Source organism: Aquarana catesbeiana, linkage group LG03 (assembly GCF_042186555.1).
Source record: "Aquarana catesbeiana isolate 2022-GZ linkage group LG03, ASM4218655v1, whole genome shotgun sequence".
Classification (NCBI taxonomy): Eukaryota; Metazoa; Chordata; class Amphibia; order Anura; family Ranidae; genus Aquarana; species Aquarana catesbeiana.
In genome coordinates this window covers 436397889-436414535 of record NC_133326.1, presented here as the reverse complement: position 1 = coordinate 436414535, position 16647 = coordinate 436397889, and positions in this window count along the sequence as shown.

The following is a 16647-nucleotide window of genomic DNA, read 5'->3' as shown; positions in this document are numbered from 1 at the left end:
TCACATATGTTTTATATTACATATGTCATTTCGTAATTTATATATAGGTCTACTGTGGTTTATTTAGACTTAAATTTTGATTCATCTGACTGATTTCCGTGCTTTTGGCAGGGCTGTGTCAATTAAGCGCTACACTTATGCACTTTTTATGGACCTTGCTTTGTGCACTGGTCCAAATCACTTGGTGGAGGGCTGATTATGGTGTGGGGTTGTTTTTAAGGGGTTGGCTTTGGCCCCTTTGTTTCAGTGAAAGGAACTCTTAAGGCGTCAGCATATCAAGACATTTTGGACAAGTTCATGCTCCCAACTTTGTGGAAACAGTTTGGGGATGGCCCCTTCCTGTTCCAACATGACTGTGTACCACTCACACAAACAAGGTCCATTAATGCCTTGTTTCCACTGAGCGGATCAGTTCGGTACAGTTTGGAAGGCCTAGAATGGTCCGGCCTATTCAGGTGAGCGTTTCCACTGCAAGTCGGACCGACAGGAGCCATACGTGGGTTTAGAAAAAATGCCTAGCATGGCGTCACCTGTCCACCAATCAGTGGAATGTATCAAAGCTCAACCCTAACCGAACCGTACCATTTTCTATGACCCCACATCTGAAGCAGGACCCTGAATGGTGCGGTTCAGTTCAGTTGTATGGGCCACTTTCATAATGGAAACACTCAAAATAGCGTACCGTACCGAACCGCTCAGTGGAAATAAGGCAAAAGACATGGATGAGCGAGTTTGGGGTGGAGAAACTTGACTGGCCTGCACAGAGTCCTAACCTCAGCCGATAGAACACCTTTGGGATGAATTAGAGTGGAGATTGCGAGCCTGCCCTTCTTGTCCACATCAGTGCCTGACCTCACAAATGTGCCTCTGGAAGAATGGTCAAACATTCCCATAGACACACACCTAAACCTAGAGGACAGCCTTCCTAGAAGAGTTGAAGCTGTTATAGCTGCAAAGGGTGGGTCAACTCAAAATAGAACCCTATGGACTAATGCTGGCCATACACTATGCGAAAAATCGGCCGAAAAATCGTTCGTATAGACACTTCATTCGTTTTTCGGCAAGTTAATGGGCACAAATCGATAATCGTTTGTGACGTTTTTGTGGGAAAAAAACGAACGGGAAGTTTGGAAAATTTCTGCCGAACGTACGATAAATTGCAAGGTTAATGTGTTTCCCGTCCGAACTGTCTGCACTAGGTATATGTAAAAAAAACGAACAAAAAATTATTTATTCATGTCCACTGAACAATTTATCGGTCATTACATGATGGCACGATCGTTTGCGGTCACGGTCGAACGTTCGTTTTTCGAAAATGTGTTCGGCCGATTTTCTGTATAGTGTATGGCCAGCATAAGACTGGGATGCCAATAAAGTTCATGTGCGTGTAAAAACAGGTGCCCCAATACTTTTGATAATATAATGTGTGCGCGCGTATGTACAGTATATTTGTGTGTGTGTGTGTATGTATATATATATATATATATATATATATATATATATATATATATATATATATATAAAATTACACTGATCAAAAAAATGAAAGGAACACTTTTTAATCAGAGTATAGCATGAAGTCAATTAAGTAGCAGAGGGGTTGTTAATCAGTTTCTGCTGCTTTGGTTTAACCACTTGCTTACTGGGCACTTAAACCCCCTTCCTACCCAGACCAATTTTCAGCTTTCAGAGCCACTCTTTGAATGACAATTGCGTGGTCATGCTACAATTTACCCAAATTAAATTTTTATCATTTTTTTCACACAGATAGAGCTTTCTTTTGGTGGTATTTAATTGCTGCTGGGTTTTTAATTTTGTTTGCTAAAGTTTGCTAAAGCTAAAGTTTTAAGTTATGATGCCAAGATTCTGAGCTCTGGGCTATTACCAGTCTTAATTTTGTGTTTTCTGAGTGCTTTAGCAAAACTAAATAAAACAAAAAAAGGACCGAAAATTTAGAAAAAAAAACAAAACAGTTTCATAGTTTGTTACAACATTTTGAAAACAGGTAATTTTTCTCCTTCACTGATGTGCGCTGATGAAGCTGCACTGATAGGTGGCACTAATAAGCACTGTTGGTCACTGGTAGGTGACACAGATAGGCAGCACTGATTATGAGACACTGATGGGCCTTGATTGGCAGCACTGGTGGACATTGGTAGGTGGCACTGGTGGGTAGTGATAGGTGGCACAGTGGTGACACAGAAAATGCAGCCGCGGCTTTCTGTGTGAGGAACCGATGTCCCTCTGCTAGAAGCTGATCGCCTTTTTTTTTTCCGTGAGGGAAAGAAAAATACAGATTACCGAGCTTCTGTTTACATCACACGATCAGCCGTCATTGGCTGACAGCTGATCACGTAGTAAGGGGCCAGGATCGACCTCTTACTCGGATCTGTGATCAGCCGAGTCTCATGGACTCGGTGATCACAGAGCACGCCGCGCACGACCGGCAAATAAGACCCGCGCTGCAGCCGTCTTTCGGCTATAGCGCGGGCAGCAAGTAGTTAATGGAATAAACAACAGGTGCACTAAATGGGCAAAAATGAGTTGACCTCCAAAACAGGCTAGGGTCAGTGTCACTACTGGGTACCTTGAGGCGATAACTGGACCCTATAGAGGTTGCACAGGCAGTCCAACTCCTCCAGAATGGCACATCAATACGTACCATTGCCAGAAGGTTTGCTGTGTCTCCCAGCACAGTCTCAAGAGCATGGACTGTACCTAAAATGGTAAACTATATCATATACTTACAGTACATTTTCCTTTTACTGGTGCCAATCTATGGCAACATACATGTGGTGGTAGCCCTGCCTACTTCAGTGCATTGCTATAAACTGTTGACACCCACACAACAGCTCATTCCCTCTACAACGCTAGGAATGAACTGGATGGATTTAGTATTCTGCCATGGATTGGTACCAGAAAAGAAAAAATTATGGCTCTTTGATACAATTTTCTTTTTTAGATACTGTGCCCATTTGCTTGAATGGCAATAAAAAAATACTACAAACATTGCAGCTTACATGTGGTAGACCAATAACTTGTTACCAAGGTAGGAAGCTTAAAGGGGTTGTAAACCCTTGTTTTTTTTTTTAAATAACAAACATATGCTTCCCTCCTCAGTGGGGTTAGTTTTGCACAGTGGCCCCGATTATCATCTTCTGGGGTCCCCCAATGGCGCTCATGGCTCCTCCCCGTATCGGTAAAACCCCTAGGAGAAGCGTTTACCGACAGCAGCGGGAGCCAATGGCTGCGCTGCTATCAATCTATCCAATCAAGAGCAGAGAACCCCGGCCAGAGAGGTAGAGCGTGTCTCCGATGTGGGAACAAATGAGCACATGTGAGTAAAACGGGGGGGCTGGTCAGTGACAGAAGTTTTTTCACCGTAATGCATAGGATGCATTACGGTGAAAAAACACAAGGGTTTACTTAAAGTGTTACTTTACTTTAAAGTGTTACTAAGCCCACAACAGTAAAATTAGTCTGTATATGCAGTAAAGCATGCTAGTTACACTCACCGTGGAACCTAAGGGGTTAATCCTCTGCATTGTGTAAAAAGGCTGTTTGATCGTGTTTTTTCTGTTCCTCCTCCCGATGGAACAGAGGCTAGTGAACTAGCTGCACATTCTCAGTTTTGTGCGTATTGCTAGAGTTTTTTTTTCTTGGGAGAGTGCATGCGATCAGCAAAGGGCCAATCAGCACTGTCCGGACAGAGGGGCCAGGGGTACTGCAGCCTCATAGCACAATCAGAGGAGAATGAAAACTCCTCCTACAAGCTTTAACCAGACACTGATTGCAGTCATAAGACTGCTATATACTGCTGATGAGAAAAGGTATTTAGCAGTTTATATTTACTTAATAAATAAATAATTGCATTTCCATGTTCTGTGGGAGAACAGATATAGTGAATGCAGGGTCCTGGGTTTAGTAACAAATTAAGCAAATCTTATTTTATAAGAAAGTGATGAAGAAATTAAGCAAATCTTATTTTATAAGAAAGTGATGAAGCTTCTGCCTGACAACCAAAATCAGCTGAAGGGAGGGCTGCTGAGCCCATTAGTATTACTGAATGAATATGCCATTAGAGGACTGGTTTGGCTGCTCTGCCTGTTGTCTTTGTTGAAAGGCCCTAGAGAATAAACTAGTAGGTTTTGCAATTTCTTATGTCACACAGTATTTGCGCAGCAGTTTTTCAAATGCACTTGTTTTGGAAAAAATACTTTTTAAAATTTTAATGCAAAAAAAAACACCACACTTAACTCAATTTTTGGTAACATATAAAAGATGATGTTACGCAGAGTAAATAGATACCAAACATATCACTTTAAAATGGTGCACCCCTGTGCAATGGTGACAAACTACGTACATTTTAATATCCATAGGCAATACTTTAAAAGCCTTTACAGGTTACCACTTTAGATTGACAGAGGGGGTCTGGTGCTAGAATTACTGCCCATGATCTGAGGTTCGCGGTGATACCTCACATGTGTGGGACAATTACTGTTTGCATTTGCCTTTGTGCACAAACATGGGGGCACTATAAATTATTTATTTTTTTATCACTTTTATTGGGATCACAAGGAATGTAAACATCCCTTGTGACACTAATATGCATGTGACAAGTACTCTTTTTATGGAGAGATCTGGGGTCTACAAGACCCCATACCCCGCCTCTGCACTTAAAAGCATTTGATCACACCAAGATCAGGAAAATCAAATGCTTTTGATTTTTAAAAATGGCGCCAGTTACATTTGCGTAACCCAGAATTGATGTGACGACATCGCTTTAGGGTTACTATATCATACAGCCAAACAAAGCCATATGGGTCTTTGCTTGGCTCTATGATCAGTCGGCGGAAGTACTGGCTGGTCGATTGCACTCCTGGTGGGACGAGAGATCCCAGTAAAGCCATGGAAAGCAGTGGGTGACATCCCCTCCCGCTGCTTGTTAGTCGCTAGGATTGCTTTTACAAGAGAGTCAACCGTTGGCCCTAAAAAACAGTACCAGGATGATGCCTGCAGTTGCAGGCATCATCCTGGTATAACCACTTGAAGTCTAGCGACATATGGGTAAAGTCACTGGTAGGCAAGTGGTTAAAGGAGAAGTTCACCTTAAATAACATGCTACAACCATATTCAGGGTGTAACATATTACATGTTACTAAAGCACCTGCCCGCACCCCAACCTGATTCCCCATTGTGACAGCGGGTGCAGGATCCTCCACCCAGACCTGCTGTCACAATTTAAAAACCGCGTGGCTGTGAACTTCAACTACTGTCTGCCACTGCGGTAGATGGCTTTTAGTTATCAATGAACGCTCTCGTAGTTCATTGATTCTTCCTGTACTGACAATCTGCATGGAGCATGTTGCACCCATGATCTGCTGATATTCTCTGCAGGCTCCAAAAAAAAAAAAAAAGGATGCACAAAAAAATGTGCATTTATTTTTTTAAAAAGCAAACTTATCCTTTAAGGCAGTAATGACACACTCAATATCTGCTAAAGGCCGCTTCATCCAGGGCCCTCAGCAATTCTTTTGCAGCTGTGAATAGCGAACAGAAGAGCTCCTGGCTAACTCCTTAAAGCAGTCCTGACACACTTTTTCTGGAAAATGTAGCTTCACCCAAGGCTTAGGGCCATCTTTTTAATATTAATTGGACAGACATTTTCTTGCCCTCCACTCTGAGACATACATTAAATAGCAGCTAGGCTCAAAATCAGTTTAGGCAGCAAGTGCGAATGGTTGCCACAGGTTACAGCATATCATTGCCACTCACTGACTGGTTGCTAGAGGTTACAGCATATCATTTCTGCTTGCTGATTGGTTGCTAGAGGTTACTGCACATCATTACTGTTCACTGGATTGGTTGCTAGAGGTTATTGCACATCCTTACTGCTCACTGATTGGGTGCTAGAGGTTACTGCACATCATTACTGCTGATTGGTTGCTAGAGGTTACTGCACATCATTATTGCTCACTGGTTGCTAGAGATTACAGCAGATCATTACGGTTTACTTATTGGTTGCTAGAGGTTACTGTGCATCATGAACTCTGCATCAAATTGTGGGTGTTGCTAAACTAAACTGCACTAATAGTGAGGCATTGTTATATACCAGGATTTTAGGAGTGCACTATATACAGACTGCAGGGTTCTGGAGTGCACTACATAGAGTACAGAGTCAAGGACGGCATTAGTGCAGGGTTGAGGACTGCAGGGTTGAGAGGTGTGCTACATACGGAGCATAGGGTTAAAGGGTCTGCTACATGCAGACTGCAGGGTTGAGGGCTGGGAGTGCCATGGGCAGAGTGCAGGGTTGAGGGCTGTGTACATCCAAATTCTCCTCTACCCCCAGTGCAAAGCCCCCCTCCCTTCCAGTACAGAGCTTTTCTCCCATGCCAAATCCTCTCCCAACATCTAGAAAACTTCAGAGTGGGGCTACAGAGGAGCAGCTACAACTTACAGCACATCCATGCAGGCTTCCGGTCTTCACGAAGAGTTTCTACCTGTATAGTTTCCCCACCCTCTAGTCTCATATCTCACCGACAGAGAAGCGCTGTCACTTGTAAATACAGAAGTAACGCTTCTGTATTTACAACTGACAGTAGTGAGCAGCCAGCAAGCGACCAGCACCAGAGGTGGAGGAACTCCGGCTGAGAAAGACCTCTCGGGCAGCAGTGCAGCGCTCAAGGGGCAGCTGCTTTGGGCCCTACAACAATGATTGGACCTGGGGCAGTTGCCCCTTTTGCCCCACATTAAATACGGCCCTGCCAGGGCTCATAGCAATTCTTTGCGACCATGAGTAGCAGATAGATTTTCAATGACTGCTTTCTTTTGAACAAGAACTAGTGACCACAGGTGTGGGATTTTGCAGCCTGAAAAAGGATCTTTTAAACCTGGGCTCATTAGCCAAGAGACTGCCTTGTTAGCACCTGAATGTACTCATTTAGTAGCAAAATTCCTAACTGGTCTGATGACCCTTACTTATAGCTTCTGTGTATCTTTGTTATGCTGTGAACTCATTGTGCAGGGCAGCTGCAGTACTGATATTAGTCAAGAATAATAATGGAGACATGGGTAAGGGTGTCTATGTACAGTGCTCAGCATAAATGAGTACACTCCAACAAATTTGTCAGAAAACCTTTACTTTCCTTTCAGAATCAACATTTTCTATCAAACACTACTACAAAATACTTCCACAAATGCAGGCCCTTGATTGCAGTTAGGATTTGTTCATTTGCACAAAAAAAGTATTTTTCCTAACATTCATTTAATACCATGTTGCAAAAATGAATACACTCCAACAAAAGTCTTAGGAGCAATACTAAAGTTTGGATAACAAAATCCTGATTAACAAGAATTCAACTACCAGCAAGTCTAATTATTAATTAATCAGGTTGTAAAGGCAGAAGGTTTTTTTTTATCTTAATGCATTAAGATAAAAAGCCTTCTGTGTATAGCAGCCCCCCAATACTTACCTGAGCCCCATCTCTATCCAGCGATGTACACAAGTGCCTCGGCCGTCCGGGACTCTCCCTCCTGATTGGCTGAAACACAGAAATGGTGCCAAAGGCTTTCAAAGTTAGTTAGCCAGTCGGGAGGTAGGCAGGGCCAAACGGCGGCTCCGTGTCTGAATGGTTATATAATGCTGCGGCTTGGATGCCCCCATAGCAAGTTGCTTACTATGGGGGCGCTCGACAGGAATAGGCCAGGAGCACTGAAGAGGGACCCAAGAAGAGGAGGATCTGGGCTGCGCTGTGCAAAACCATTACACAGAGCAGGTAAGTATAACATGTTTGTTATTTAAAAAAAAAAAAAAACACAAAAAAAACCTTTAGTATCACTTTGACAAAGAAAACGCCTTCCCATTTCATGCTGTCAGTAATGGCATCACATGGAAGAGAAATGTCACAAAGCCTGAAAAAGAAGGTAATTTCTTTACACAAGAAAGGTGAAGGCTACAAGATCAGCAAAGCTTTACTTATCAGTCGAAATACTGTAGCAAAACCGATACAAAAATTTAACAAAGGTAGAACTGCAGCCATCTCTCAGAGATGTCCACGGAAATGAACACCTTGACAAGGAGCGTCTTCTGATGAGAAGGGTTTAAAAAAAAATAAAATCACCAGGCAAGTTCACTGCAGTTAGCTAAAGAAGTAGAAAGTCAAGCTGGGGTGAACGTTTCCCATGACACAATACGGCGTACCATGCTGAAAAAGAAGATGACTACTGGGACCCTGTACTCTGGAGTCATGAGACTTTAGATAAATGTTTTTTGAACTGGTGGCTTCAAAACTGAATGACGTCGCAAAGGTGAGGAGTACAAAGAAAAATGCATGGTGCCTACAGTGAAACATGGTGGCAGTGTCCTTCTGTGGAGCTGCATGAATGCTGCATTTCATTGATGGTATCATGAATTGAGATGTACTGCTCTATATTGAAAGAGAAGAAGCTACCATCACTCCGTGCCCTTGCCCTTTTCCTACACGACAATGATCCAAAACACACATCTAAGGCCACTGTGGCATTTCTGTAGAACAGAGTGAAAGTGATTCGGTGGCCAAGTAAGTCTCCTGATCTGAACCCAATCGAACACCTATGGGGAATTCTGAAGAGACAAGTTGAGCATCACTCGCCATCCAGCATCCAGGCTCTAAAAGAGGACGTTCTTGAAGAATGGAAAAGATAGATGTCACCAACTTGTTCATTCCATGCCTAGAATGCTTGCTGTCCTTACAAATCATGGAGGTCATACAAAATACTAGATGTGGGGTGTATTCATTTTTGCATCAACTAATGAGTAAAATGGAAGATTTTGTAATTTAAGTTATATTATCAACCTTACTTTCATGTAATGAGCGAAACAAATGTTCTATAGCACACATTTTTTCAAAATTTTGGAAATTGTTGTGTTTATTGAGATATTGATTAAAAAAATCTTACTTTTCAAAAGGGGTGTACTCTTTTTTGCTGAGCACTGTATGTATGTGGTAACAGTACATGGCCTTTAATGCAGAGTTTGCAGCTAGTCGTGTTGTCACGCAATCTTAGCTTAAAAATGCCAAATCAGTAAAGTTAACAGCTTTTGAAAAACATTTTCTCCACTCTTCTGCCTGCTCCCATCTCCTAGTAATCTGCTCACTTCGCCCATTTCCAAGAAGGCTCCGTGGAGTGTTTGCCCAAACCTAAGATGGCCACTGGGGCAGCGTTGGCCCAAATTCAAGATGGATACGGTGTAAGAGATATTCAGAATCATGCATTATTCCATGAAATGTAGACACTTTAGTTTTTCCTGGTCACAGGAAAGTTGTATGGTTGCAGCCCATCAGAGAGGAGATGTAACACAACTTCTGAGGACATTAATAGACAAACTTCAAACAATGGAAAACATGCAGTACTTTACTTGTAAATGCAGTGCTACAGCTCCATGGATCCACTCACTTTGTGTGAGGCAGGCTGGGAAAACTTCAGACAAGGGGAGTACATCTGAGGAAGATGGCTCTGGTTGCACTGCTTAATGTGGGAATATTTAGACCCAATTTTTCACACCAAAAATCCACAGAAGGGGTTCCCTATTGGAACCTTAAATATTCAAGGTCAGAGACTTTACTACAGGAGAGGCTGAACCTGAGCAAACAACCCCCCCAAAATGTGGTAGGTAAGAATTTTTTCTCTTCTCGCAAGGACAAAAAAGGGAATGGGCTGTTGTGTGGACATCACCACTTTACACCTATTATCCCATGTTGGCAACAGGAAAATTATCTGGGATACATATTTTTGAATGAGGTCATATTGCTGCAGCCAGGAGAAAGAATTGCTTCAGTCTTCCCACCTCCTAAAATCATTCTATTCAGGGTGATGTTCTGGCAATTTACATGGTAAGAAGCATGGAGGGAGGAGGGCCAGTCAGTGTAAATTTACTCAGGCTGACAGGCAGCAAGAGCGTGAGGCTGAATTCACACTGTTCCTTGTAGGTGTGAACAGGCCCACAGTTTCCTTTCAAAACACATTAAACTGCAACACATACATTTAATGCTGCCACGTGGAAAACAATGGAATGTCTACTTGTAATGCATTTTGCTGAATAAAATGTAAATGCTTCATGAAATTGATCAAGCGTTAACAGACCCTAATGCTTAGCTGTTGCACTGGCCTAGTTTACACTTGCAGCAGGTGGTAGTGTTGTGCCGTGGTTTTATTTTCTCCCCTCCCTTTATCCAACACCGAGATTGGGGGGGGTTGTACACATTGCAGCAAAAATGACACCCTCTGTTGCATTTGGCAGACGTAGCGGTCTTAAAACCACTTACACGTTATAAAACAGTTGGTGTGGTCGCAATATATCGTTTCCATGCCCCCCGTTTAAATGTCCTCTGATAAGCAATCTACAGCAGATCACTTTTTAAAGGGGCAGCATGAGCTAAATGAGCCATTATACTTTCTGATGACAGACGAAATAGCAGGGTCCCAGTCAGTATAAGACTTTATTGCATTTTTTTTTATACCGACAGCTATCTGGGTAAGAGGCAACTGTACCAAGATAGATTTGTATAAATGTACTGCTTACCCAGGTTTTGTCAAATCACCACCTACATTATGTGCACCAAAGTTTATTTAAAAAGTGTCCATTTTCCTTGTGTTTTTATACAACTGCTGCTGTTCAACAAAAACTTTATATTGGCTTTCTATACCACATGTAATATCTATTCCACAGTGCTGTCTTATTTTTAAATCAAATATCACTCTGTGCAAATACCATGTACAAAAACACTTATACACTCTCATTTAACCACTTCAATACCGGGCCCTTATACCCCCTTCCTGCCCAGACCAATTTGAATGACACACTTTGAATGACAATTACTCAGTCATGCAAGACTGTACCCAAACACAATTTTTATTCACACAAACAGAGCTTTCTTTTGGTGGCAATCACCACTGGGTTTGTTATTGTTTGCGATACAAGTAAAAAGAGCAAATATTTTGAAAAAAAAATTCCACTTTTTTAGTTTAATTTTTATTCATAAATTTGGGCCACAATTTATACTGCTACAGATCTTTGGTAAAACTAACCCAAATTAGTGTATATTATTTGGTCTGTGTGAAAGTTAGAGTCTACAAGCTACAATGCAAATCATTAAAAATGTATCACACCTGATGTACTGACGGCCTATCGCATTTCTTGAGGTCCCGAAATGTCAGGACAGTACACATACCCCCCAAATGACCCCTTTTTGGAAAGTAGACAGTCCAAGATATTTAGTAATAAGCATTAGGGGTGTTGAATATAATCATAACATCGATGCATCGGGATTCAGGTGTCCACGATGTGGCATTGATGCTACGACCGGCATAAATTGATTGGTGGGTGACGTCATCCCGACTTGCCCCTCCCCTCCTGGGAAAGCGCCCCATCATACTCTACAAGTTTAAAAAATAACTGTCTTAATGAATCTCAAGTGTACACACCTTTTAAAAATTATGTAGCGATATAAAACATATTTCAGAATGTTCCTCCGCGCTCATGTGACTTCCCGGCGCACACTCTCCTCTCTCCATCTAACACAAGGGTCTTCAAACTACGGCCCTCCAGTTGTTCAGGAACTACAATTCCCATCATGCCTAGTCATGTCTGTGAATGTCAGAGTTTTACAATGCCTCATGGGATGTGTAGTTCTGCAACAGCTGGAGGGCCGAACAGCTACAGTGGGCGGGGCGAAGAATCCTCCGCTGATGTTAGCCGAGAGGAGAGAGGAGCGCAAGTAAGTGGCCAGCCGGGTCTGAGTTGCAGGTGAGCCGAGGAACAGTCTAAAATATGCGGTATATAAATAGCTACATATTTTTTTAAAAGGCATTTACAGTGGGGCACTTAATGTACAATAAGAGGGGATTCGATAAGGCACAGTTAGTTTTACAGGAGTAAGCAGAGTACATATAAGTGTACTCTGCTTACAACTTGTACTTACCGCATGGGAGAGTTCAGCTCTGTCTTGCCTGTTCTTACATTCCAACATGTTAACTCCTAGTGTGCTGGAATGTGCAACAGGGAAAAGCTGAACTCTCAGCACTGAGAGATCTGTGAAGTTCACTGTATTCTGTTTGTCAGCAGCAGATTCCATCACTTCGGTCCTCCCGGCAGCAGTGTGTTTTTCTACTATGTGAATGCCTGTACCCCGAGTGCCAGTGTCACTGATCCCACCATCCGTCTGCCTGATCCAATCTATCCCTCTGCCTCTGATCCCACCATCCTTCTGCCTGATCCATCTGCCTCCGATCCCACCATCCCTCTGATACCACCATCCATCTGCCTGATTCCCTCTATCCGTCTGCCTCTGATCCCACCATCCGCCTGCCTGATCCATCTTGCCTTCGATCCCACAACCCCTCTGCGTCTGATACCACCATCCATCTGCCTGATCCCCTCTATCCCTCCATCCATCTGCCTGATGCCATCTATCCCTCTGCCTCTGATCCCACCATCCGTCTGCCTGATTCATCTGCCTCCGATCCCACTATCCATCTGCCTGATCCCCTCTATCCGTCTGCCTCTGATCCCACCATCTGTCTGCCTCCGATCCCATCATCCGTCTGCCTTCGATCCCACCACCTCTCTGCCTCCGATCCCACCGTCCCTCTCCCTGATCCCCTCTATCCCTCTGCCTCTGATCCCACCATCCGTCTGCCTGATCCCATCTATCCCTCTGCCTCTGATCTCGTCTATCCCTTGTGCTCTGATCTCTACATCCCTCTGCCTCTGATCCCACCATCCCCTCTGCCTCTGATCCCAACATACCTCTGCCTCTAAACCCAATATGCCTCTGCCACTGGAGAAAAATGTCATTTTTCCTGACTGCTTCAATTTTCGGATAAAAGGTTTTTAAACATGCACTGTAATTGTGATGCATCGCGGAATGAAATCGAATCGTGGACAGGATAGTCGTAATCGAATCGTGAGACCAGTGAAGATGTGCACCCCTAATAGGCATGGTGAGTTTTTTTGAAGTTGTAATTTTTTCCCACAATTCTTGGTAAAAATTAAGAAATGTATTTTTATTTTATTATTTTTTTTACACAAAATTGTTATTTCTCGCATACAGCATAAGCATACTTCCAATTACATCCCAAAATACATTCTGCTACTCCTCCCGAGTATGGCGATACCACATGTTTGAGACTTTTACACAGCTTGGCCACATACAGAGGCCCAATATGCAGGGAGCACCATCAGGCATTTTAGGAGCATAAATTACACATCTAAATTCATTTCGACCTATCACACTTTTGAAGGAGGTCCTAGAGCACCAGGACAGTGGAATTACCCACAAAATTACCCCATTTTGAAAACGTATAATCTATGAGGCATTATGAGTCTTTTGAACATGTCATTTTTTTCCCACAAGTTTTTGGAAAATGTGGAAAGAAAATGTTTTTTTTTTTTTTAATACACAAAGTTGTCAATTTATAAGATTTTTCTAACACAGAGCATGTACATAGCAAAAACTATACCCCCCCAAAAAAATTCTTCTACTCCTGATCAGGGATGGATCCTGTTTACCCTGATCAGGGATGGGCTGTGTCCGAGGGACACGCCTCATGCTCGATTGCCGTGCTGCAAGCCACCAGGGACCCGCAGGAGCAGCGAGAATGTCATATGACATCCACCCAGAGGGAGGAGATGTTCCCGCCGGCGTCATAGTACTATGGCCCGGTGTGGAAGTGGTTAAAAGGTAACAGAAGATGCCCGATTTGCTGGGCAAAACATGTTTGGCGGGACTTCCGGTGATGTAATTTCTGGCCCGTGGAATGCACGCAGCGCCAGAATTTCCCAGTCTTACAAGCGATTCTGGCAATTTTAAAATGTGAGTGTAGGTTTAAAAATTCTTCTTTAAATAAAAATGATATTACACTATGGGGGTTCCCCCTCTTTATATAGGAATGGAATATCTCACCACCAATATTTAACTGGAGTCAAGAATATTAGGATTTAGTACGATTATCATTTGATTACATTTGGATAGTGCAGCATTATATTGGTATAAATCCCCCTCTTTGTCCCCTGGTTTAACAACTGAGGCATACAAGTCCAAAGGAGGAGTACAAGGACCACCGGGAGAGGAGAGGCGGAGAGGAGAAGACAGAGGAGGAGAGGCTGATCACTGCGGTTAACCATATCAGCCCCGGAAGATTTTACCCCCTTCCTGACCAGAGCACTTTTTGCGATTCGGCACCGCGTCATTTTAACTTTGGGTACAACGGCCGTGCGACGTTGTATCCAAACAAAATTGACAAACTTTTTTCCCACAAATAGAGCTTTCTTTTGGTGGTATTTGATCACCTCTGTGGTTTTTATTTTTTGCGCTATAAACAAAAAAAAGCGACAATTTTGAAAAACAAAAAAAAAAAAAAAAACAGTATTTTTTACTTTTTTGCTATCAATATCCCTCAAAAATATATAAAAAAAAAAAAAAAACTACACTTTTTCCTCAGTTTAGGCTGATATGTATTCTTAACGCAATAAACGTATATTGATTGGTTTGTGCAAAAGTTATAGTGTCTACAAAATAGGGGATAGTTTTATGGCATTTTTATTATAAATTTTTTTCTTATTAGTAATAGCGACGATCTGCGATTTTTATCGTGACTGCGACACAATGGCGGACACATCAGACACTTTTGACACTATTTTGGGACCATTGTCATTTATACAACGATCAGTGCTATAAAAATGCACTGATTACTGTGTAAATGACACTGGCAGAGAAGGGGTTAACCACTAGGGGGCGATGAAGGGGTTAAGTGTGTCCTAGGGAGTGATTCTAACTGTGGGGGTGGGAGGGGCTACCCAGGACATGACAGTGATCACTGCTCCCGATGACAGGGAGCAGTAAATCTGTCATGACACAAGGCAGAATGGGGAAATGCCTTGTTTACATAGTCACCTCCCCGTTCTACCTCTCCACACCGAAATCGTGGGCTGAAGAGAACTGGAGAACATCGAGTTCCCGTGGGCACGCTGCCATGGCGTGCGCGCTCGAAAGGCAGCAAATTTAAAGGGACGTACGTGTATGCCCATTTGCCTGCCTGTGCCATTCTGCCGACCTACATCTGTGTGCGCCGGTCGGCAAGTGGTTAACCGCTTCAGATCCGGGCCATTGCCAAATGACGGCAACAGCGCGGATCTAAATTGCCGGGACGACGTCTATTGACGTTGTCCCATGCACAAGCGGCCTGCGCGCCCCCTGCAGGGCGCGCTCGGTGATCAGCGAGTCTATGAGACTCGCCTGATCACAGATCAGAGTAAGGGGTTGGTCCTGACCTCTTACCACATGATCAGCTGTCAGCCAATGACAGCTGATCATGTGATGTAAACAGAGCCGGTAATCGGCTATTTTTCCTCCTCGCGCTGACAGCGTGAGGAGGAAAAAAAAAACCCGATCACCGGCGGCCGTGGTCGGGACATCAGTCCCGATCACGTCGATCTTCTGACACAAAGCAATAGGCAGCAGTGCTGCCTACCAGTGCCCACCAGCGTCACCCATCAGTGCCCACAGTGCCATCAATCAGCGCCACCCATCAGTGCCCACAGTGCCACCCATCAGCACCCACATCAGTGCAACCTATCAGTGCCCATCAGTGTCACCTACCAGTGCCCATAAGTGCCCATCAGTGCCAATCCGTGCCACCTATCTGTCCCCATCAGTGCCGCCTTAACTGTGCCTATCAGTGCCGCCTTAACTGTGCCTATCAGTGCCGCCTTAACTGTGCCTATCCGTGCCCATCAGTGCAGCCTATCAGTGCCCACCAGTGCTGCCTCATCAGCGCATATCAATGAAGGAGAAAAATTACCTGTTTGCAAAATTTTATAACAAACTATTAAACATGATTTTTTTTTTTTTCAAAAATTTCCATCATTTTTTGTTTGTTTAGCAAAAAATAAAAACCCCAGCTGTGATTAAATATCACCAAAAGAAAGCTCTATTTGTGGGAAAAAAATGATAAAAATTTCATTTGGGTACAGTGTTGTATGACCGCGCAATTGTCATTCAAAGTGCGACAGCGCTGAAAGCTCAAAATTGGTCTGGGCAGGAGGGGGGTTTAAGTGCCCAGTAAGCAAGTGGTTAAGAGGGTTTTATCCACAAGTGTGCTTTAACTTTTGTGCTGAAAAGCATAAGGTCAACATTACCTGGTGAGTGTGTTGAAGTACAGAGTTTTGCACGAAGCAATGAGAAGCTATTTGAGCACTGGAGCACTTTGTATTGGAGGAAAAAAAATTGAACTCATGATTGAGGGATAATAGGCTTATACAGTAATAGCTTTTGGTTTTGTATTGAGATATTTATACAAGGTATTTGCACAGAGTGATATTTGTTTAATAAGACAGCGCTGTGGAATAGGTATTACAGATTTGTATAAATGGCTGAGAGGCTGAGTTGTGTGAGAATTGGGAATTCTATTGGTTGAACTTGAGGGACTTGCATCTTTCAACCTGATTAACTAATGCCACAGCAATGATAATGACAATGGGGTAAATCCTGAGGTTTGTGCTTTTCTCAGCTGGCGCATTTGTCCTGGCAGTTAAAGCGGATAATGGACGATAACCCAAAAACTGTAAAAGACTGTTGGTCTACTGGAAAAAAGGCAATATAAACT